The sequence below is a fragment of the Leucoraja erinacea genome, chromosome 3, assembly GCF_028641065.1.
Source record: "Leucoraja erinacea ecotype New England chromosome 3, Leri_hhj_1, whole genome shotgun sequence".
NCBI classification, from domain to species: domain Eukaryota; kingdom Metazoa; phylum Chordata; class Chondrichthyes; order Rajiformes; family Rajidae; genus Leucoraja; species Leucoraja erinaceus.
This window is the reverse complement of record NC_073379.1, coordinates 45,580,020-45,605,551: the sequence shown is the minus strand read 5'-3', so window position 1 is coordinate 45,605,551 and position 25,532 is coordinate 45,580,020.

Below are 25,532 nucleotides of genomic sequence, written 5' to 3'. Positions count from 1 at the left end.
ATGTTTATGTTAAAATGTGTGTTACGTGTTCCATTGCTTTTTAATTGTATGACTGACTAGGCAAATGAAATTCCTCGTATGTTGCAAAATATAATTGGCAATAAAGTATTATTGTGATTGTGATTGTGAAGGCAATAATGGAAGGCAAAAGGACCAACTGGGATTGTTTCTTCTGATGTAGGGCACAGGGCATTCCCTAGCTCATATGTTGACGAGTCTCCAGTTATAAACAATTAATTATGGTATAATTGAGATGTAGGAATCTGCAGCAAGAAGAGGAGAGTTGCTGGAGAAAAAAATAGCTGGTCAGCCAGTCTCTGTTGAGCAAAATGGACAGTCTGTGTTTCAAGTTCAAACCCTAGCAGGAGGGTTGCTTACAATCATGGAAACCAATATGGTAACAGGCCCCTAGGCCCCACATGCCCATGCCGACCAAGATGTCCCATCTACACCATGCTCACCAGCCTGCATTTGGCCTATGTCCCTCTAAACCTGTCCTAGCCATGTTCAAAACTCTTGTAAATGTTGTATTAGTACCTGCCTGAACTACCTCGTCTCCATATATCCATCACTTTATGTGTCAAGAAGTAGCCCCTCAGGTTCCAATTACATCTTTCCCCTTTCACCTTGAACCGATGTCCTCTGGTTCTTGATTCTCCACCTCTGGGTAAAAGATTGTGCATCTACCCTATCCATTGCGTAAATTTGGTGCATGTGCAGATGTGGTGAAGATGTCGCTATTTAGAGCATACTGCATACCCCTCTACACTGTGCACCTGTGGTCGAACTATTTAAAGACAAGTATGCAGAGACTAAAGGTGGCATACAACGATGCCATGAGAACAATGCTAAGGCAACCTAGATGGTGTAGTGCCAGTAATATGTTTGTGGCTGCAGGAGTCAGTACTTTAGAAGCTATCCTAAGACACCACATGTATAAATTCATTTGCAGGATAAATGACTCTAAAAATGTGCTTATTGTGGCCTTGACAAACATAAGGGTTAGCACTACACGCTACCAATCCCAATTGTGGAGACACTGGTATTGGTGTCTCGTTGTAGGACATTGATCATCTTTTAATCTGGATTTTTAGCTTAAGTATTGTGGGTTTTTGTTAAATATAAATTATGATGTTTTTATGTGATATACCATGATTTTATATATATTTATGATATTTGATATGCAATGCATTTTTAATGTAATGTTGCCCCCTGTCTGGACCTTGAGTCCGTAATAAAGTTTATTATTATTATTATTATTATTATTATTATTATTATTATTATTCCCCTCATGATCTTATACATCTCTAATGGATCACCCCTCATCCTCCTAAAAGGTCCTAACCTGCCCAACATCTTCCTATAGCTCCGGTCCTGACAATACCCTCATCAATCTTCTCTGCACTCATTACAGCTTAACAAAACCTTTCCTATAGCAGTGTTTAAGAGGGAACTGCAGATGCTGGAGAATCGAAGGTTACACAACTTTTACAACAACTGTGTAACTTTCCTATAGCAGGTTGACCAAAAGTGAACATATTACTCCTAATGTGGCCTCATCAACCTTCAAAGAAACTGTCTGACCAATTGAGTTCCTCCAGCAACTGTTCTTTTTGTTGATGATGGTGGTATAACCCAGCTTGGAAGAGAAAATAGAGGAAACAGTTGTACAGTTTGCTCAATAAGAACAAATGGGAGGTGAGGGAAGGGGGGTCACAATGAGATCACTCTGACCACAAGCTGTGAGGAATCTGCTTGGGGAGATTTGAAAGGTCCTGGAAGACTGCATGTCAAAAATAATTGACAGATGTTGAAGGGTTCATGTTGACCAATTAGTGCATGCATTTGATAGCCAATAGTGATTGAAAATATGATGTGGGGAGGTGAGCCTTGATTGAGTCATAGATTTATTTTTATGATAGAAACTGCTGGGTCAAGACCACACCAGGACCACTGAAAGAATCATCTTTAGCGCACAATTTTTTAATAAGATTTCTTAGGAACACAATTCTCAGGTTAAAGCAGACTACATGCACATTTAAGAATTATGTGCATCAAGTGGTATGACATTTGATACATTGTTATACCAACCAGTATTGTTCATTGAGCATTAACTGTCTTCAATGAAGTATTAAAAAATAGACTGCTAGATTAACTCAGTAGATCAGGCAGCATCCATGGAGGGAAATGGACAACATTTTGAGTTGGGACACCTCTTCCAATAGATTAAAGGTTGTTTATTAGTTACTCTTCCTTGCTACTTGCATTAGTAAGAAACAACGCAAAAGAGACCATGCACAAAGCATATGTTAGCTGTTAGCATTTCTGGAAGAAGCAATGTTCAACAACTGAACACATGTGGAGAACGTATTACGAATTGTAGTAAATACAATTTTTTTACAGAAAGGTCAGTTCAAAACTCTTTCGTCTGCTGTGCTGTGGGATTTTGAAATTGTAAGACATTTCCCACAGTCATTGTTGAATTTTCTTAGTCACAGCTTCCTGCACATTTCTTGTGAAACTTCCCATTTGTATCCTTGCAACCTAGGTTTGTGCTTTTTACAACACCTCTCACAGAAAATGGCCCCATATAAAATCATAAATGAAGTCTTCTGGGACAATTCCAGGATTTGTTATTTCCAGATTCATTACATTTATCCATTATCTAGCATACTACCCCAGCCATTTTCCTCCATCCTTTCTCCACTGCTTTCCCTGGGATAATTCCCAACGGAGTGCAAGGCAGTTGTTTAACAGCCAGCAATAGGTAAATCATATCTTCCTCTTGAACCACCAGTTTCACTGCTTTGCCTTTGACTCGCTGCCAGTTATTCTCTCAAATTTGGTCAGAGCAGGTGGGACCTCGGTGATCTGTTTACCCTCAAAATTGTCTGTATGGACCTCAGTAACCTTGCCTGTCTTTGTTCCTATCATTAATTCATGCAATCACATTCTTGAATGATTGCCTCAATTTCACCTTACATAATTTTCAACGATTTTAAATATCAGTCAGCTATAACCTACCCTACATTAAGAAAGCATGTTCCACTCATCCATCACTCCTATCCTTGAGAGACGTTGATTGAGATCGTGGAATTTGTTTCCTGGTGGTTTTCTGAAAATTTAAGTCAGAACCGGTAGGTTTCTCTCAGCAAGTCCAGATAATGAAACTCCATTCTGTTCATTTTAAATAAATTGGAATTTCACCTATCTTAACAACTGTCTTTGGGGACCTCCTTCAGAGGAGTCCCCAGCTGAATATTAACAAGGTATTTGATGATTACAGCTCCACAAATTCTCACTGATTGAAATAGCTATCAAAATCCTCTATGAAGGAAGATTGCTTTTGAGCACTGTACCATTTTCCCCATACGCAGGAGGGAAGATCCCTTAAATTAAAGTAAATTATACACTTTTTATGATCCTTTTGCATATCTGAAATATAATCCTGCCACTGTTGTATTTGGACGTATGATAGTAGTTTGGTTGAATTAGAAAAGTTACAAAATTTTGAGATTTTAAAAATCAAGTCTGCAATTTACCCCATCTGATAAATCGTAAAAAGAAGTTTAATTTGACACCTAATTCACATTCATATCTTCAGTATTATAAAAGTTATGGCCATTTACATACTGGGAAATTAGCATTATGTTCCCGATTGCTTTTCCATTGACTTAACTCAAAAGCTGTGATCAAGGACAGTCAAAAGCCCATAACTTTCTTAAAAATTAATAGAACTGAATGAAATTGTCAGTTATTATAGATTGAAGCATTCTGAAACAAATATGAAACAATCTTACTTGGATGACCTGAAATTAAGGCATATAATTAGTTAGTTACCTAATTGTAGCTAATTACAAAATTAATTTACTAGATCTAAACATCTATCCATTTCTTAAGAAAAGGTTAACATTTTTGAATAGCCTAAGTGTCCAAATAACATTCACACAAAAATTCACAATATAACATGATTTTTAATACTCATTGTCATGAATTTATAGGGCAAATGGAAAGAATTTAGTGTTTAATTCCCGTAAATTAATGACCATTTTAATCATCTTACGAATGGGATTTTCTGGAACGGGATCGATTGGAACACTGCGGTTTGTGGTGAATTTAAACCCCATATCAGCAGGAAAAACACTGCCAGTTCGTATGGGGCCTAAATCACCTTTTTGCAATGCAAAGTTTGGATTAAAGTAATCTTAAGAAGCACGTTTATATGTAAAATAAATGGCTTACCTTTATCTGTCCCGTACGTGAGATCTGTCCCGTTGGCGGTGTTGATGGCGTTAGAAGTCGAGTTTTATTTTACTCCAGCAATTAAATTATCCAGCGATGTTTTTAAAAAACTTGATAGAACGGATGTCGGAGCGATTTCTCTGCAGCAGCTAAACAGCCTGAGAAAATCGACTTCGACAGGCAGGAGAAAACGGCATTTTAATCCCACCGCCCTCTCAAAGGCCCCAAAGACGCGCACATGGCCAGTGGCAGAACTGCAGCACCGCAGAAGATAAGTTTTGTAACATACCTACTTGAATAATATTGAGCTCCACAGCTGAAATGTCACACTGCTATGGGCACCCAGCATTAGAATTTTTATCCCATGTAGGGTTGTAAATAAAAATAATGATTATTCAAGCTCACAAAAAATCATTATTTTCTGTGCCAGTCTTATCAAATGTTATCTATCCACGTTATCCACATCACCAGGGACTTTCATCTCCTGGGTATATTGTTTGAATCTTACTACTATGAACATTGAGTTAATGGATTTAAGGGAGTAATTACAAGGCTCTTGCTCTTTATATTAATGATATGCAAGGATGGTGCAAATGCACATTTGTGATTTTGACGATGGGCACAGCGATATATTGCTGAAAGCAATTTCATTTGCCAAGGGCAGATACAATTAATGCAATTAGTCCTCTGACATAATGACACTGGAATTTCACACAATCCTTGCCACTGTGGCCTAAGCTTCTTTGTGCTGAATTCATTGTAATATTTTGATACGACTATCTTGCTTTAGCACATCAGAGGACACTGGAGACTAAGTTGGGCTCAGGAGTGCCTGCTCACTGGAGGCTCACTGGAGACTAAGTTGGGCTCAGGAGTGCCTGCTTTCAGGGCCTACATCTCCAAGGGTTCCTTGAGATGACTTACTCATAAAGTAGGATACTCATGATGCCGGTCAACAGGTAGTGCTGTTGGAATGCTTGAACAACCAGTTTGTAGCTCTGCATTCCAACCTAAGAGACATCATCTCCTAATGAGATGAACACAAGCTGATTTGGATCCTATTCTAGTGTTACTTAAAGATATTATTAAATATTTACAGGTTACTTACCAGATTACATTACTGGCTGCTTGCTGGAATTCTATCTTTTTGCCTGGTTTCATAAGCTTTTATAAAGATTATGCCGCGTATTGGGAGAAGTTACACTGGTGATGATTTTTTTTATTCCCGTGACTTAATGGCACCAAATAGCTGCTTCCAGAGATGGCTGGCCCATTAAGGCTTCATCTTGATATTGAGCAGAGACTACATAGAATTGACAGTGGCTGAAATACATTTTTGAATACATGATATGCTGGCCTTGATCACCCATGTGTGATCATTAAACTCATTTCAGTAACAGTATATCCTTGTCTTTGAGACTATTCTCCTGAAACTGAACTCCACTGCTCTGGTTTCCATTTTACTTCGGAGTCACGTGAGTGACTACCTGAAGAACCCCGCCAGGACGCATGCGTGTCATATCGCTTTCACGCTTGCGAAACGACAGGCGGGGTGGAGCGTTCCCCCGCAGCGGTAAGTTTGAAACCGCGACCTGCAGGTAAGTGACTTACTCTGCGGTAGTTTTTTGTTCCCCACGCTGTTTTTACATGGAGGGGGGGGAAGCTGGACAAAATAGTGTCCACAAGTGCTGCAAGTGAAGCTAGCTGGGGAGGTCCGCGAAGTTGCGGGAGCCAGCAGCAGCTGAAGGCACAAGCCCCGTAAGTGGGATCAGCTGTGCCGACCTTTGGTCCCGCGCCGGCCAGAACACCACGGCCGGGCGGGAGACTATTCAGAATGGGGCCGTCGACTTTGACAAGTCGAAATGGCAGGAGGCGGGGTGGAACGACGTTCCCCCGTAGCGACAGTTTAAACCTGGACCTGCAGGTAAGTGAAACTGCGGTCTTTATTCTCCCCATACTGTTTCACAGGTGGGGAAACATGGAGAGCTGTGCATACAATGGCAGGTGGCACAGGAATCACCCGTAAGGGAACAGCTGTGCCCGACTTCGCTCCCGCACCGGCCAGATTAAACACCATGACTGGGCGGGAGACTATACAGAACGGAGCCGTTGGCTTTGACAAGTCAAAACAGCAGGAGGAGGGGTGGTAGGACGTTCCCCCATAACGGCAAGTTTTAAGCCTGGACCTGCAGGTAAGTGATACTAACCATATAACCATAAAACAATTACAGCACGGAAACAGGCCATCTCGGCCCTTCAAGTCCGTGCCGAACAACTTTTTTTTTTTTTTTTTTTTTAATACTGCGGTCTTTATTGTTCCCATACTGTTCTACAGGTGGGGAAACATTCACAAGGCAAAGAAGTCGACCAGAGCTGCGACAAAGCTGGCGGGGGAAGACCACAGAGTTGCGGACGCCAGCAGTAGCTGGCGGCACAGGAATCAACTGTAAGGGAACAGCTGTGCCCGACTTCGCCCCCGCACCGGCCAGATTAAACACTGTGTCTGGGCAGGAACGCAAGAAGAAAACCAAAAGAGTCGTTGACTGATGAGTCTGACTTTGAACAGCCGCGGGCGGCCGGCAACTGTGAGCACTGGAGCCGGTTGGAGCGGCTTATGGAGCAAAAGCTCCAACGTGACAGACTCCGGGAGATGGAGTCTAGTCACCATGGGGATATAAAAAATACCCACAGCAGCACCTTATGTAGGGCTGCACAGTGCACCTCCCTCGTCAGAGGGGAGTACTGGGGGGTCAATTCTGGGCTGACCCTGAAGAGGGGTTTTGACGAACAAAACTACAAGTGTGCAGGGGGTGCAGGAAGGCAAAATCTACTGGTCATGGTGTCCAAATACATACAGCCAGACCACGATGGACACCACTGCAAAAATACTTGGGACCAGGAAACTGCATATCCCTGAATGTTCCAGTCGTGGAAATAGCATCTGGAAACATGTCAGAGCAGGACTTAGAAAAACCCTCAGGCTCATAAAGGCGACAACATTAAGGATCTACTAATGTTTAGTAGAGTGTTAAATTTGTTCATGATACTTGTATTTTTTTATTTCTATTTATTTTTCATGCACACTGAATGGACACTGGTTGAGCAACGTTTTTTTGTTTCCTCTGGGTATGCGAATACTCAGGAAATGACAATAAAGATATACAATACAATACAATACAATACAATACAACAATCTCCTACAGCCAAAGGCAGCACCCTTATGCACCCACCAGCAGAACAAGAGAAGCTGGTGAAAGCTCAAAGGCCGGGCATACAGGACAGCGGTCTTTTAGACCATAGCCCAGACCGGCCTTCGTGGAAGATTCGCAAACCCCCAACCCAAAAACAAATCCAGATACCGGCGCCTCAACCTCCACGAAGACTACACAGAAGAAGCAAACTTCCACTGGTAACAATGGAGGTAGGTGGATCTGATCCCTTACAAATTATAGGAAGAGCGGATAATACACATATTGGTGGGAGATTACACTCTTTTGGATACATGGTGTATATCAACTACAGACACTTATATCCTAAGCAGTATCCAGGGATATACATTGAATTGTGCAAAAGGGGTAATGGGTAAACCCAACACGATTGGCTGGAATTTGTGTCTTATATCTTTACCAAAAACAAAATAGATGGTGACAGTCGCATCACCAAATTGAATACATTGTACTATATATTCAGTACAAAATAGGAACTGGTAACTGCTAAAGAACTGATTTCCAAAGGCTACTCCATGGCTAGCATCGACCTAAAAGATGTTTACTATTCAATGCCTACACGGACTGATCACAAACGTTATTTTTAAAAAGGTCAACTGGTTGGGACAGCTCTGGCAGTATAGAGCTCTACCAAATACATAATCATATGATCATACTAATTGTGGGCATAACTTTGGATTTGGCCAAACTAGTTGTAACAGCCACCATACAATTGGGTGAAAACTGGGGTTATCATCCATCCAGTTAAATCTAAACTAACGCCTACCAACATAATGGATTATTTGGGGTTCACTATTAACAGCTCACAAGTCGGTGACTTTACCAAAGGACAAGGCTACAGTCTTAACTGAGGCCTGCAACAACCCCACTGACATCAGTGAACCGTCTATCAGATTGGTAGCAAGGGTAATTGGCATATAGTGTCTGCCTTTTCAGCCACACAATTTGAACCTTTGTATTACCAAAAATCTACAAAGGGCAAAAATACAAGCACTCAAAGTTAATACTGGTCATTTTGACAGACCAATAAGCCACCAATCAAAGCTTATGGAATTAAAATAGTGGAGGGATAACATTCGGCATTTTTCCAACCCTATCATTATCAGCAAACCCTTAGTGGTGCTACAAACTGATGCCAGTGCGCCTGGTTGGGGTACTACCAATTCCATCTCCATCTGTGGAGGTAGATGAAAGGCACAGGAGGCATCATTATCACAGACACTGGGCATAAACTACCTGGAAATGTGGGGTGCGTTCTATGGCCTAAAGTCATACTGCTCTGGGATAAATCACCAGCATGTTAGACTACAGAATGACAACCTGACTAATACAATTTGGTAATGGTGTACCCAGAGAAATATTTGAATATCAGCTACTTACCTACCAGGTAACCCAAAATTCAGTGACAGACATCAGGTCACGCAAATTCAATAAAATAAGACTTAATCTGCAGTTACCAAACTGTGTTTCTTGGGAACCAGACCCTGGGACAGCAGGGACAGATGCTTTTCACTGCATTGAGGGGGCAATTGGTTATCTATGCATTCCCTCCTTTTCTGCATCATCAGTCGGGTATTACGAAAAATACAACAAGACTCGGCGTCTGTTAATTGGTAGTGCCGATTGGCCTACTTAACCATGGTTCCCTGTGACACTCAGCATGGGTTTTAACCATGTATCACCATCCTGAAACATCCAGATTATTGGTTCATCCCGTAACTGGGGAACACATCCATGTCAAATACAACGACCTATCAATTTGTAAAGTCTAAAGAAACCTCTACTGCAACTGGGACTGGCGGAACGAACATTGAACATTATCTCAGCGGGCCACAGACAGTCCACCAAAAAACTATATCTGGTATACATCAGGAAATGGGAGATATATTGTCACAGAAACAATATCACCTACAGTTTGATGAACATAACGTCTGGTCTGAAATTCCTGGCAGGCCTCCATTATGATGAGGGGCTCAGTTACAGCGCCATTAACTGCACCAGAAGTGCCCTTTCAACATATCTATGGCGAGGATCAGAGCGTCATTTTGTTGGGACTCACTTATGAGGGGAAATTTTAATATCAATCCCCCAAGAACCAGGTACTCTCTAAAATGGGATATGAATATTGCCCTAACGTTGCTAAGGAATTGGTCTCCAGCAACAGCTCTGTACCTGCAAAGACTGACGCACAAAACAGTCATGCTGATGGCTTTGGTCACGGCACTAAGGGTACAGTCGTACATAGGTTAAGGCTGGACTATATGACTTCTTCAACAGGAATATAATGTTTCATATTACGAATTAGTCAAACAGAACAGACCGGGATCATCAGGCCTCAAAATAGAATTTAGGGATTGCCCTACAGATATTGTCTCTGTATAATAAGACAATTATTGTTATATATGGAGAACACCAAAAATATCTGAGGCTGTGAGATGGCACTACTAATCAGCCACAAACAACCCACAACAAAGTGTCGGTTCAAACTATTTCCAGATGGCTGAAACAGGTTTTAACAACAGCTGGGGTGGATACTAACATATTCAAATCTTATTCCACCAGGGCTGCAGCTACATCGACAGCTATGGAGTTGGATGTACCAATGGACCAAATCCTCGAGACAGCAGGATGGATAAGGGGAAAATGTTCCTACTATTCTACCACAAACCAGTAGTTAAACCTGGAACTTTGCAGAGTCAATATTAAGTTCTGCAATATAATTTCACCCCATAAATAGGGGTTATAATTGTTGTTAATAATTTATCATGGATTTCAATGTTGGATTCATGTCTAAACATGTTAACACAATTCTTCCCACAGTCAATTAAGGCAGATGTCATGCATGGACTCATTTCCACGGCATGAAATCACAGAGCTTTGAAATCTTCACGTAGTCACTCACATGACTCCGAAGTAAAATAGTAAGATTAAACGAGAACTTACCAGTTCGAAGTCTGATCATTATTTTATGAGGTGTACGTTGAGGGAATACGTGCCCTCCGCTCCCACCCTTGATCATATACTCAACTGGTATTTTCTTCTCTAATCTTACTATGTTCAGTCATTACAGTTATCTGTGATTTCACACCGCTGCTTTGAAGAATGACACGCATGCGTCCTGGCGGGGTTCTTCACGTATTCCCTCAACTGGTAAGTTCTCATTTAATCTTACTATTATATTGCTTTCCAAGTCCTTCACCATAATTTCTAGCTCTTGGGTTACTTCTGTTTATGAGATTATCATTTGTACAATGACTTCCCGACTATAAAATACCAAAGGCCTTCAGAGGTGCAGGTTTTATTCTCGGTCATGCAAGTGAGCATTTGTGGAGAAATCCAGTAGCAACTTCTGCTTCCTGTGGACGCATCTCCCCAAATGAATGACTTGGAACTAGCCATCATATCCAAAATTGTGAATTAACAGAACATTTCAGGCCCAGTATATTTGACCCTTTGGCACCAGACCCTGAGCCTCACAGCTCATGGTTTATATTTCCTTCCAATTAAACAAAGGCTATTTGGCCCTTCAACTCTATGCTGGCACTCAGAGCATCTCTGTCAGTTCCAGTCCTGCTTATTTCCTCGTGACCCTGAAAGAACTGCAGATGTAGTTTAAATTGAAGATACACACAAAAAGCTGGAGTAAATCAACGGGTCAGACAGCATCTCTGGAGAAAAGGAATAGGTGATATTTCAGGTTGAAACCCTTCTTCAGATCTCTTTGCTCCACAATACTCAAATCCACCTTATGTGTATCCCCTTGGCTTATCCATTTGCCACTGTTCTGTCCAACTAATGAAGCCATCTATATGTCCCAAAATCCAAAGCTTTCCTCTGCAACTGTCAGCTACTGGATCAGCTTTGGTTAATCTGGAAACTTATCATGCACTCTTCATTTATGTCTACATTCTTAATAAATATTACAAAAAGAAGGAACTAAGTGCTGTGCGCTGTGGAACTGCAATGGTAATGTACTTCCAACCACAAATACTGTATATTGTGTCAGAAGAATGTCTGGTAACGGAATGCCAAAGCAGCAACTTAATGGAGAGCTGACTGAGGGCAAACAATCACATAGAAACATAGAAACATAGAAATTAGGTGCAGGAGTAGGCCATTCGAGGTTGAACGACAAAGAGATTCAAAGCTTCTGTTGGAATATCCCTGAAGAGATCCGACATTGGCACCCACCACTATGAACAAGCATTGGGTCATCCTGTTTGAGGCACCTGCATTAAAAGAGGTGGTCCTTCAACTGAGAATGTTTGAATGAAGCAAGCAAACATCTGAAACCCTTTTCTTCCAGCTGCTAAACCAGTTTTAGACCCTATTGTCACTTTCCCTTGGGCCAGTTGGGCTTTAAAATTTTTGACAAGCCTGACAAGTGGAACCATGTTAAAAGCTTTGTTGAAATCCATGATGGCACAGCTAGCGTACAATTCTCACCAAACTTCCTTGTGACCTTCTCAATGTAATTCAGACCATTAGAAATTTGTGCTGACTGTATTTCCAGAAATAATATGTGCTCCAGGATCAACTTCAATGGTTTGCACAGAAATTATAATCAGAGGATTAAAGTAACGATAATAATTCTATAACTCTATGTATCTTTGAGCAGGTAAAATGAAAAAAAGGTGTATTGCCTGAATTCCATTCAGTAGACAAGGGTTAAGGGCCTGTCCCACTGATGCGACTTTTCAGCGACTGTCTTCGACTTTCAAGCTCGAGGGCACTTGAGTGAAAAGCCTAGAGCTGGATCGACCGTCAGCGATGAAACGGCGAGCCGGATCGACCATCTGTACACACAGACACACAAACACATCACAAAGGCGGGGGCCAGGGGAAGTGGGGGAGCACTGTCTGAATTTCACACCCGTGATAAACAGGAAGGTAAAAGACGGCTGACACAGTAAGTCCTTTAGAGAGCGCGGAGAGGGGGGGGGGGAGAAGGTTTTGTTACATGTACCAAGGGACAGTGAAAATGTAAGATTTAGATTTAAATCTAAATGAATTCAAGTTCTTAAACTGCCATGGTGAGATTTAATCCTACTTTCACAGGGGTAACACAATAGTGCAGCATTAGTGTGGATACTGGATTGCTCCAGGGATCTGGGTCGGATCTTGATCTCAGGTTCTATGTGCGTGAAGTTCTCCTTGTGCCTCCCTTGGTTTCCTCATGTTCTCTGGTTTCCTCCTCCATCACTAGAGGGTAGAATAATCAGTTACTGGATGTCATTTCTGATGGAGGAGAACGGGGAGAGAATAAAAGGGCATGTAAGAGAAAATAATATGCTGAGAAATAACTTTGGGGAGGATAGGACTAATGCGATTGTTTTAAAAAGTCATGGATTAATAAGCCAAGTAGCCCCTTGAATGCCATAAAACATTTAAGAAAGTTTTGTATTCTTGTTTCAGACCTGATTCATTATTCAGCAAAATCCTATTAATGCACATGGGTCCAAAGTTTCAAAGGTTCAAAGGTATTTTATTGTCACGTATACCAATTAAGGTGCAGAGAAACTTGATTTGCCATACAGTCATACTAACAAAAGCAACAAGACACACATCAACATAAAAGTTGACATAAACATCCACCACAGCAGATTCCCCACATTCCTCACTATGATGAAAGGCAAAAAAGTCTAATCTTCTTTCCTCTTTATTCTCCCGCGGTCGGGGCAGTCGTACCATCCGTAGTCGAGGCGATCAAAGCTCTGCAGCTGGCGACCGCAACCCCCACGTCGGGGCAGTCGTAGCTCCTGCAATCAGGGTGGTCGAAGTTCATGTGGCTTGGAGCTCCTGAAGTCAGCCCCTAACCAAGCAAACTCCACGATGTTAACCGCAGGCTCCCGTGGTTGGAGCTCCGAAGTCAATCCCCGACTGGGACCACCAGCTCCTCGATGTTCGTTCGCAGTGCGGACAGAGATTCGATACGGAAAAAATTGCATCTCCGTCAAGGTAAGAGATTAAAAACAGTTTCCTCCAACCCCCTCCCCCCGCATAAAACAAAGCTAAAGAACACTAGAACATACATTATTTAACACATACTGAAAAAAACAACAAAGGAAGAAATAGGTAGAAAAGAACAAGACAGAGTGTTGGCAAGGCAGCCATTTGCTGCTGTGGATCATGAAGACCAGAATTAGACATAATTTTCCCACCACCCCAAAACCCAATCAAAGTAATGATTTCCTGCTGCTCCCTCAACAACAAAATGATCACAATCTGACCCCCCAACCGCACATTTTCTCTTTCCCCATTTATTTGCATCTCTTTCCTGACTTATTAATGCAAATATGCATGTGAATTATCCTTAGAATTACAAGAATTATTGTCTCTCCACCACAAGGTGTGAAGCTGCCACTTCCAAAACAGTCTGATAAATATCATATTTGGAAAAGTAGGTTAATTTTTTGAGGCTGTAACTGGGAAAATGGACAAGGAAGAGCCAGTGGATGTAGTGTATCTGGACTTTCGGAAAGCATTTGATAACGTCCCACATAGGGGATTAGTGGGCAAAATTAGAGCACATGGTATTGGGGTTAGGGTACTTAAATGGATAGAAAATTGGTTGGCAGACAGGAAACAAAGGGTAGGGATTAACGGTAGACAAAGATGTTGGAGAAACACAGCGGGTGAGGCAGCATCTATGCAGCGATGGAAATAGGCAACGTTTCGGGTCAAAACCCCTCTTCAGGTGGATCTCTTTCAGAATGGCAAGCAGTGACTAGTGGGTTACCGCAAGGCTGGGTGCTTGGACCGCAGCTATTTACAATATACACTATTGATTTAAATGAAGAGATTAAAACTAACATTAGCACATTTTCAGATGACACAAAGCTGAGTGGCAGTGTGAACTGTGAGGAGGATGCTATGAGGATGCAAGGTGACTTGGACAGATTGGGTGAGTGGATGCAGTTTAATGTGGATAAATGTGAGGTTATCCACTTTTGTGGCAAGAACAGGATTATCTGATTGGTGTCAAGTTAGGAAAGGGGAAGTGCAACGAGATCTGGGTGTCCTTGTTCATCAGTCACTGAAAGTAAGCATGCAGGTACAGCAGGCAGTGAAGAAAGCGAATGCATGTTGGCCTCCATAACAAGAACATATTGCGTGCAGTTTTGTTCTCCAAATTTGAGGAAGGACATTCTTGCGATTGAGGGAATGTAGCGTAGGTTCACGAGGTTAATTCCCGGGATGGCGGTGCTGCCATATGTTGAAAGAATGGAGCGACTGGGCTTGTATACTCTGGAATTTAGAAGGATGAGGGGGGTCTTCTTGAAACATATAAGATTATTAAGGGATTGGACACGCAAGAGGCAGGAAACATGATCCTGATGTTGGGGGAGTCCAGAACCAGATGCCACCATTTAAGAATAAGGGGTAGGACATTTAGAACGGAGAAGAGGAAAAAAATATTTCACCCAGAGAATTGTGAATCTGTGGAATTCTCTGCCTCAGAAGACAATGGAGCCCAATTCTTTGGATGCTTTCAAGAGAGAATTAAATAGAGCTCTCTAAGATAGCGGAGTCAAGGGATTTGAGGAGAAGGCAAGAACGGGGTTCTGATTGTGGATGATCGGCCATGATCTGCAACTGCGGGTCTGCGGACGGCGGCACCGGGAGCCCGCGGGTCCCTGGAGGGAGACCGCTTTTCAGGGCTCCTGCAACGGCGACTTCTCCCGCCCGAGTTGTGGGGTCGAAGAGCTCCTGGAGCGGGGCCTAACATCACTGCCCCGCGCGGCTTGGAATGGCCGCGGGACTCTGCGAGCGCACGCCGGGGACTCCAACATCAAGACCCGGTGTGCGACCTCGCACCACCCAGCGTGGCTTTAATGGCCGTGGGACAATCGCCATCGCCAGCCGGGGGCTTTGACTTTGACTCTGTCATGGGGGGGGAGGGGAGTGGAGAGATAAGTTTTTTTTGGCCTTCCATGTTTATGTAAAATGTAAATTATGTTGTGTCTGGGGTCTATTTGTTTGTAATGTATGGCTGCAGAAACGGCATTTCGTTTGGACCTCAAGGGGTCCAAATGACAATTAAATTGACTATTGACTATTACAGTGAATGGCGGTGCTGGCTCCAAGGGCCAAATGGCCTACTCATGCACCTATTGTCTATTGTCTATTGTCTAACATTTGTATTTATAAATCTTTTTTCACAACCTCACGATATTCCGAAGCACTTTCCAGTTAAAGAAGCAGCTTTTGAAGTCTAGCCACAGTTGCAATGTAGGGAACACAGCAGCCAATGTGCAGAGCTAGCTCCCAAATGCAATATGGGAATGATCAGATAATTAGTTTTTGGTGATGTGGGTTGAGGCTTGATCAATCACTGCGCATGCTACAGAGGCTAAACAAGTTGGACAGCGATCTGTTTCGCTTTACCGATGGACAAATAATGGCAGGTGACATATCTCCATTTATTGTGAATTGATTTGGGATGGCCCATAGCTGTGAAAAGACATGTTAAAATGCAAATTCCCTCATCTTAATTTTCCAATACCATTGCTGTAAAATGTGAACCTTACTTTCTTGTTTTCAAACGTGCCACCAAGATGGCATTGCAGCATGGAGACTCTTTGCAAGGTGGTCCCAGAGGAGGATCTACTGTCATTTGATTCAATTACTCAACTTTTTTAAATGTATTTTCTGCCTGTAAATTTAGTGTCAATTGTTCTACTAATATTCTCTTTAATATTCTTGCCCCTCTGTTATCAAGCTTCTGATTGGCTCCTCCATAATCTACGGTACTGTCTAATTTACCTCTACCCCACTGTGGACATTGGACTTTGTCTTTGCAACTGATGCTCTATAATGCTAAGAATTATATTTTGCACTATCTTTCCTGTTGCACTACCTATTGTACTTGGGTTTAGTTCGATTGTATTCATGTATAATATTTTCTGATCTGTTTGGATAGCATGCAAAACAAAGCTTTTCACTGTGCCTTGGTACATGTAACAACAGTAAAACTACGCCTAAGTTGCAGTATTGTGTATGGAAACTGCCACTGCAGCCAGCTGGCCCCATTGGAAATCTGTGCAGAATATGAGAGGGATTGACAAGCGTCTAGTACATTGGATGCAATAGGTGCAAAATAACATTGTACATTGCAGTGAAATCTGCTTAATAAAAGCTTTGGGATCCAAGAAAAACAATTATAAAAAATGTAATTGAAGTCTAATTAGGTAAAAGCCACAATGGCTCAGATTTTGTCAAGCTTATCCCACTTCCCACACTCATCATTAAGCTGATATTCTGCTGATCTTGTCTGCAAATCTTTGACTACTGGCAAAGCTCTGCCCCCACCCCAGCGTCCTGTGCAACATATCTTTCAAAGTCTCTCAATGTGCTTGACAATCATAAAATTTAAAAAAATCCCAAAAATGAAACCACAAATTGAAAATAATTAAAAAATAAAAATAAGATTTCTACATAATTAAAATAATCACAGGGAATGCAAATAATTAAAAAATAAGTCACTTATTCTTGCCTTTATTCTTTACAGCAATAATGTCCTCATTGTGGAAAGTGCTTTGGAATATCCTGAAATAATGATAAGTTGTGAAATAATGTCCTCATTCAAATTACCACGCTCTGGGACCATGCACCAGATCTAAGTGGACAGCAATCTTTGCCAGGTAAGTGCCAGAAAATTCAACAAGTTTCTACTGCACTGTTGGACTTCAGAGGTGAGGTTAGCTTGGAATCTGCTGGTGAATCTCCGCCAGTGAGTATTGGAGTTCTACGTGCACTCAGGCAGCTCAAACATCCCGTTATTTTTGTGCTGGCAATTGGCAAAAATCCATCAAGATCCTAGGCAATTGTCATTTAGCATTCTCAATATTTGACACCAAGTTGATGGGTGTAATACGATTTTCTCATTCCTTACTTTCTTTATGAATGTTATATAATCTGACTGACAGGCTCAGAGTGTATTATAAACTGCTACAGCAATATCTGATCTATTTATACAGATCCTCTCAAACACTTGATTGGATTACAGCATTGTAGTTACTGTTGTCTCTTCATTATTCATGATAGTTTCTGCACTGCCTCTTTTTGTTTGTCTTACTGTCACTGCCTGTGGCTCTGCAGCTGAAAGTTCTGCTTCATGTCAGCACTTGGCAATTGCTTTTTATTTGGTTTTAGGCTCGGTGAATAAAAATACTTCTCTATATCAATAGCGGGGAAGACAATAAATTCACAATAAATTAGATAATTTATGTATTTGCTTATTGAAGTTACACTTCTTCATTCCCTTGATTATTCCAGATTTACAGATGAATAATTGATTATTGGAAATTGCACTTCCAATTTAGACTTTATGGAGAATAATAAGCCATGATAGCTCGCAGGCAATCATCTCACCTCAGTATTCTGATGATGTTATAAACTGCAACAAAACTCACATTATTAATAACGATCACTTTAGCCTCTCAATGGAATTCCAGCATTGTAGTCGCCCATCAAGTCAATTATTCTCCACAGGCTAAAAGAGAGGCTGTGTTATTTTTAACAAATTGGTGGAGCCATTCCTGTGAAATTCCTCAGTCTGCTATTATAATGAAATGTGATTGGTAAAATAGTGCACAAGTGATTCTTATTTGTCCGTACCAACCAATTGACCAAAATAGTTATTTCTATCCCCTGTTTACAATTATCTTTGAATGCCATTGTTCATATATTCGGACACAAATTTAAGTTTTGCATTTGTCTTTCATTGTTACCATCATTCGAGACAACATCAATGATAAAGTCATTGATAGTTACAACCTACCATTAGCTCCGGGGAGATTTCAGCATTATTACGATAAGGTTCATTCACTAGAAGGGCCACCATTTCATTCGATATCTGCAATTCAAATGTATCCTCATTGTCTTAAAATATTTTCAGAACCCTTCAGTGTTACCTCAGCTGCCAACTTTTAATAGGGAGTTAGGCAGTGGAGTCTGAGTAAGTTGACATCTAGGTAACATGTTACTCCAGGGAACTAACTAATATGTTCAATGTTTAAATTAATGTAAATTGAAAATTATTTTTCCTCTCACTTAATAATATTGCAGGCTGATTTCATTAACGTTAAATTGACGGTAAGTGGAAGCTTATAAGTACACTTTGTTAGAATTCAGCATTGTTTTAATGGGTTTAAACAGTGCATTGATGATATCCTTAAATGTTATTTCTTCCTTATGTATTACTAAGATATATTGATTTAAATAAATAACATGACCAAAGTGACAATAGACAATAGACAATAGACAATAGATAATAGACAATAGGTGCAGGAGTAGGCCATTTGGCCCTTCTAACCTGCACCGCCATTCAATGTGATCATGGCTGATCATCCCCAATCAGTACCCCGTTCCTGCCTTCTCCCCATATCCCCTGACAATGCGATTTTTAAGAGCCCTATCTAGCTCTCTCTTGAAAGCATCCAGAGAACCTGCCTCAACCGCCCTCTGAAGCAGAGAACGCCACAGATTTACCACTCTCTGTGAGAAAAATTGTTTCCTCGTCTCCGTTCTAAATGGCTTACTCCTTATTCTTAAACTGTGGCCCCTGGTTCTGAACTCCCCCAACATCGGGAACATGTTTCCTGCCTCTAGCATGTCCAAGCCCTTAACAATCTTATATGTTTCAATGAGATACCCTCTCATCCTTCTAAACTCCAGAGTGTACAAGCCCAGCTGCATTCTCTCAACATATGACAGTCCCGCCATCCCGGGAATTAACCTTGTAAACCTACGCTGCACACCCTCAATAGCAAAAATGTCCTTCCTCAAATTAGGGGACGAACACTGCACACAATACTCCAGGTGTGGTCTCACTAGGGCTTTGTACAACTGCAGAAGGACCTATTTGCTCCTATATTCGATTCCTCTTGTTATAAAGGCCAACATGCCATTTGCTTGCTATACCTGCATGCTTATGCATGGGGTGCAGGGAAAACCAAAACCTTACAGGTGTGGATTTCTCAGTTACTTTTTTTGGTCCATTTCCATATGCCAGGTATCTGACCAACCGTGAAAAGATATTGATATATTTCTATCTCTTCATTAGTTGGAATTAACATTTGGATGAATTTGTTTTATATTTTCATAGATTATTGTTAGTTTAATGTTAAACATGAAAGGTCATGAAGCATATGGAGTCAATAGGTATTAAAACTGTTCCCATTGGCGAATGGGTTAAGCACCAGGGAATGTAGAAATGACAAAATTGGCAAAAGGGGAAAAAGTGACGGGATTTTTTTCAAATAACAATATTGTCAGGGATACACTGTCAGAAGTATAGAGTCATGGAGTCATAGAGTGATACAGTGTGGAAATAGGCCCTTCGGCCCAACATGCCCACACCGGCCAACAATGTCCCAGCTACACTAGTTCCACTTGCCTGTGCTTGGTCCATATCCCTCCAAATCTGTCCCATCCACGTACCTGTCTAATTGTTTCGTAGTCCCAGACTCAACTACCTCCTCTGGCAACTTGTTCCATACACCCACCACCCTTGTTCCACATATCCACCAACCTTTGTGTGAGGCAAGTTCAGTTGAAGTGTTCACAAGATGTCTGAATCAATAACTAAGTGAAAAGGAATGATGGGGACAGAGTGGGGAGTGATATCAGCTTTATAGCTCTTACAATCAAGGATTGGTATGGACTGAATGGCACAGATACTCACCTTCCTAACCGTAACCATTCTGTGATTCTCTAATATCAAAAATAATGATATGAGTTGAGGTGCAAGGCTGTTTGATTCCCAAGCCTGTCTTGTCTAATTTGGTTCTTGCTTCCACATCCACGTGGAGGTCTTAGTTCTCTGACACCTGCCCTCTGAGACGAGTCTCTGCTTATCGCATGCCATGATATTTATATTCATCCTTCCCATGGAGGAGAGATTGACAGTTGTGTGGTTTAGAATGTAAGAGCTGTGTCAAAACCTCAGATATATTCATGCAAGACAATGAGATTAACTCTTTAAGGAAAGTGCAAATGAATGATGACAGCTATGTGCAAAATGTTGGAGGTACAGAAAATCTAAAACAGAAAATACTGAAAATTCTCAGCAAATCAGGCGACAACTATGGAGAAAGAAACAGAGTTAATGCTTTAGCACAATGCCCCTTAATCTGATTATTAAAATCTATTTAATTTCAATTTCTAGTCCTGTTTGACAGGCCTTTTTGTATAATTTATTTTATGGACATACTCTTGGGTAACTGTGCTTTGAGAAAAATATCACTCATCTTTTATCTGTACTTCAAGATACATTTATTTGTCACAATGTGTGGTCACCATACAGCCATATGAATAAAAAAGAACAGAACACACGATAGGCTCCAACATAAAACATCGCCATACAGCTGAATCAAAGTTTTCCACCGTGAGGGAAGGCACCAAAAGTTCCGTCATCTTCCTCTGATGTTATTTGTTGTTTACACGTGGTCGGGGCCTCTTGAGCCCTCCGCAGTTGCCGCTACGGGTGGCCCGATGTTTAGGCCCGTCCGCGATGTTGAAGCAGCAGGCCCAACATTCTGGAGCTTCAACACGCCGATCCAGGTAGGCATCGCCCGCTCCATGATGAATCCAGCGATGTGCCGCTGCTGCTGAAGCTCTGGTCCGCTCCCTGGTCCCCGGCAGGAAAGGCCGGGCCAATCCAGTTGGTAGGCCACGAGGAGGGGGGCGAGGACGTGACTTGGAGAATAGTCGTGTACTCGCCAGGAGATGTTAAGACAGACTAAAATCAAAAAAAGATAGAAGAAACAGACAGATTGAAGGCAGAGGCTGCCATTAATGCGACGCCTCTAGTGGCTTGTGACTTTACCAATAGGGACAAAAGTTTAAGGCTTCAAGGTTCCAATGTCACTTTATTGTCACATGTACCAATTAAGGACACACAACCACATAAAAGTTAACATAAACATCCATCACAGTGGAGTCCACATTCCTCACTGTGATAGAAGGCAATAAAGTTCAATCTTCTTCCTCTTGTTCTCCCGCAGTCGGGGCAGCCGAACCATCTGCAGTCGGGACGATCAAAGCCCCCACAGCCAATGATCGAAGCCCCCATCGGGGTGATCAAACCTCTCGCGTCGGTGCGGTTGAAACTCTCTCCGCGGCATGGAGCTCCCGAATCAGCCTCTTCTTACCAGAGACCGCGGGCTTCGCAATGTTAAAATCCACAGTCTCCGCGGTTGGAACTTTGATCCCTGGCAAAGGGAGTGGCCATCGGTCTACAGGAAAGGCCACCAATTCCATAATGTTAGGCCGCAGTGGGGACAGAGATACGATACGAAATTGCATCTCCGTTGAGGTAAGAGATTGAAAAAAAAGTTTTCCCCCCCCCCCCCCCCCTCCCCCCCCCCCCCCCCCCCCCCCTCCCCCCCCACGTAAAACAAACCAAGCAACAATATAACACAGACGTTTTAACACATACTAAAAAAAAACAAAAATAAAGGACAGACAGACTATTTGGCGAGGCAGCCACTGCTGGTGGCTTCACCCGGTGATTATCAGATTGCTCGTCTACACATCCATGATGTCACTGTGGTACATTTCACTGCTTTGGGACGAAGATTACTGGTAGTGCTGGTGATCTATTGCTGGGGTAAAGAATCTGTCAAGAGAAAAATTCAGAAATTTCTTATTTTTAACACATTTATAAAAAAACCACAAAGCAACAATCTGTCCTCGACAGACCACATGCGGTAAAAAAAACTCAGTATCGCCTCCAATCCTCAGGAGATAAAGAACATTTGGTATGACTCATATCAACATCAACAGATAACTATAGAAACCATCACAGCTTGGGTTGGGAAAAAACTCTGCCCAAGATCGCAAGAAATTGCAGAGAGTGTAGATGTAGTCCAGCCCATCACACAGATCAGATTCCCCACCACTCCATCTAGTCATGCTGCCGTAGGAAGTCAGCCAACATAGTCAGGGATCTTTTTCATCCTGGTCATTCCCTTGTATCATTGGGCAGATGTAGCCCCAATCCTCCAATCTAACTCATTACGACATTGAATATTTTTGCTGGAACTGTATCACTACAATGCTGAAAATTATATTCTACAATCTGATATTTTTCTCTGCTCTGCCTGGTGTACTTGGAATGGCTTGATTGTTTTCATGCATAATATTATCTAATTTAATTAAATAGCATGCAAACAAAATGTTTTCACTATATGTCAGTACCTGTGACAATAATAAACCAAAACCAATACCAGTTCCTATCAGAGTCCTCATACATAATACCGAGCAACCGATTTTGCAACATTTTCTAATTTTGGTACATTGTTGATGGTTTCTACATTTTCCTTCACTAGTTGTAGACCACCAATTTCAGCCAAATATCTCCAGCTTGCTTTATAACATTTTATCTTCCATCAACCAATACTTTGAACAATCTGAGTCAATATGAATTTGGAGCAGAATTAAATGCTGCAAAGAGAAAATGTGAGCAAAATAATATTTGCGCATCAGTTCCTGAACTGTTGGAATCACAGATGGGCAGTGGGCACGTGGGTTAGCTTGTGTCTTGCTTCAGTGCATGGGTATTGCAATCCAGAAGTCTTCCCTGATCTGGAGACCAGCTGTCAGCACATCTTAACTCTGGTTCCACATTGGACTCTGCACAGAGTTTGGAGGAGAAGCAGAAGTATCCTGAGATGAGGACCAGCATCTCAGCCCTCAGGATGGTTAGGTCATGCACAATTCACCTGTTGTTTTAATTCAAGCATCGGTAATGATATTGCTTTATTATTGTCACGTGCACAGAGATACAGTGGAAACAAATTGTTTGCTTGCTATCCAATCACATTACACTATACATGATTAATATCAACCCATACACAAGTTCAACTCTCAGTGCAAAGGGAAACATACCAAAGTGCAAGATATAGTGTTAAATTGTTGCAGTTATTGTGCAGATAAAAAAATGTGCAAGTTGTAGATTGGGAGATAGGAACTACATCCTCACTTATCGGTGGACTGTTTGGTATTCTGACAACATAGCTGTTCCTTAATTTGTAGATATGTGCTTTAAAACTTTTGTAACATCTGGGCAATGGGAGCGGGGAGAAGATGGAAAGATTGGGGTGACAATGATCCCTGATTATTTTAGCTGCTTTCCCGAGGCAGCATGAGGTGGAGGTTAAATTGATGGTAGGGAGGCTGGTTTGCAGGATATTAGATTTTAGTTAATGAAAATCTCATTGCATTATTGGATCTCAGAGAAGAAATAATCCCAGATAGAGATAAAGTTGCTCTAACCGAACCTGTCATTATTCATTCAGCGAGAATAAAATTGATAAAAAATAACTTTCTAAGCCTTAATTTGGCATCATAAAACTCTTGATTTGCATTGCAAAGGATTTACCTGCATTTAATGTATTTATGAGTGAAAGGTAGCTATCTATGTCAAGTTGAAAATATTTTTTCCACCAAATTGCTCCAGTTTGTCACCCAATTCCTTTTTTAGAATTCCTCATATGTTCTTCTGAAACAATATGCTGATGCGCACAAAAATCATGATCTGGATAAGTGCAATCAGTGGAGCAGTAACATCATCACTTGTGGCATGTTCAGTGATCGAGCAGAGGTATTCTTCAGAAAGAAGATAATGCTTATTAATGTCAACCAAACCATTTGCTAAATGTCAACTGAAATAAGGAAAGCTAAAATTGTAATGGTAACATTAAGAAGCTTTGCTTTTTTGTAAAATGCAGTTTTGTGTAGAGCATGTAATGGTGCAGTGTTACTTGCTTCTAATCTTACTTTCCCAGCATAGCATATGTCATTTATATAAGTCGTATAAAATAAGACTCTTCTAAAATAGTGCGTCCTTCACATGACGATGAACAATGTCAAGGTAGATCAAATGCTAAAGCTCTTGTATCTACATTTACTTCCTATAATGTCAAATCAAATCTTGGGCAAAACAAATGTTTCATCTTTTTGTTTTTGTCACACATTATTTACTCAAAGTAAAGCAACATTAAATTAGCATGGTGAAGGAAGTGATGCGTGTGTATGTGTGTATGTGTGTTCCACTCTGACAGTCGCCGTTCCAGTTGCCGGTTTTTCAGGCGACTGCCGGCAACATGACAGTCGCCGGCAACCGCCTGAAAAATCACCCAAGTGGGACAGGCCCATTAAAGACTGAAATTTCTCACATGTTTATCTTTGGCCATTCAGTGATAATTAACTGAACACTCTTCCAAATGAGCACTGCCCCTGTAAAATGGTTGTTCTAAGTTTGAATTTGTGATTCCCCTGCATGCGTTTAATGTTCTCGGTAGAAATAACTCTGGAGCATTTGAACAATGTAAGGGAAAATGTCCAGGTGCTCCACAGTCCAACTTGCCCTTCATTCCTGCCAGTAACTGTCTCTAAAATTAATTGCTCCATAAAGGTACTAACCTTGAAATGTGATGTGTTGGCAAAATGATTTCAGGAAGCTAGGAGTCACAAATAAGGAAAGCTAAAATTGTATAGGTAACATTAAGAAGCTTTGCTTTTTTGTAAAATGCAAATGTCATTAGAAACGGGAATAGTGCCGGAGGTTTGGCGTACTGCACATGTTGTTCCATTGTTTAAAAAGGGGTCTAAGAGTAAATCTAGCAATTATAGACCTGTTAGTTTGACGTCAGTGGTGGGCAAATTAATGGAAAGGATACTTAGAGATAATATATATAAGCATCTGGATAAACAGGGTCTGATTAGGAAGAGTCAACATGGATTTGTGCCTGGAAGGTCATGTTTGACTAATCTTCTTGAATTTTTTGAAGAGGTTACTCAGGTAATTGATGAGGGTAACGCAGTGGATGTTGTGTATATGGACTTCGGTAAGGTCTTTGACAAGGTTCCTCATGGAAGGTTGGTTAAGAAGGATCAATGGTTGGGTATTAATGGTGGAGTAGCAAGATGGATTCAACAGTGGCTGAATGGGAGATGCCAGAGCGTAATGGTGGATGGTTGTTTGTCAGGTTGGAGGCATGTGACTAGTGGGGTGCCACAGGGATCTGTGTTGGGTCCACTGTTGTTTGTCATGTA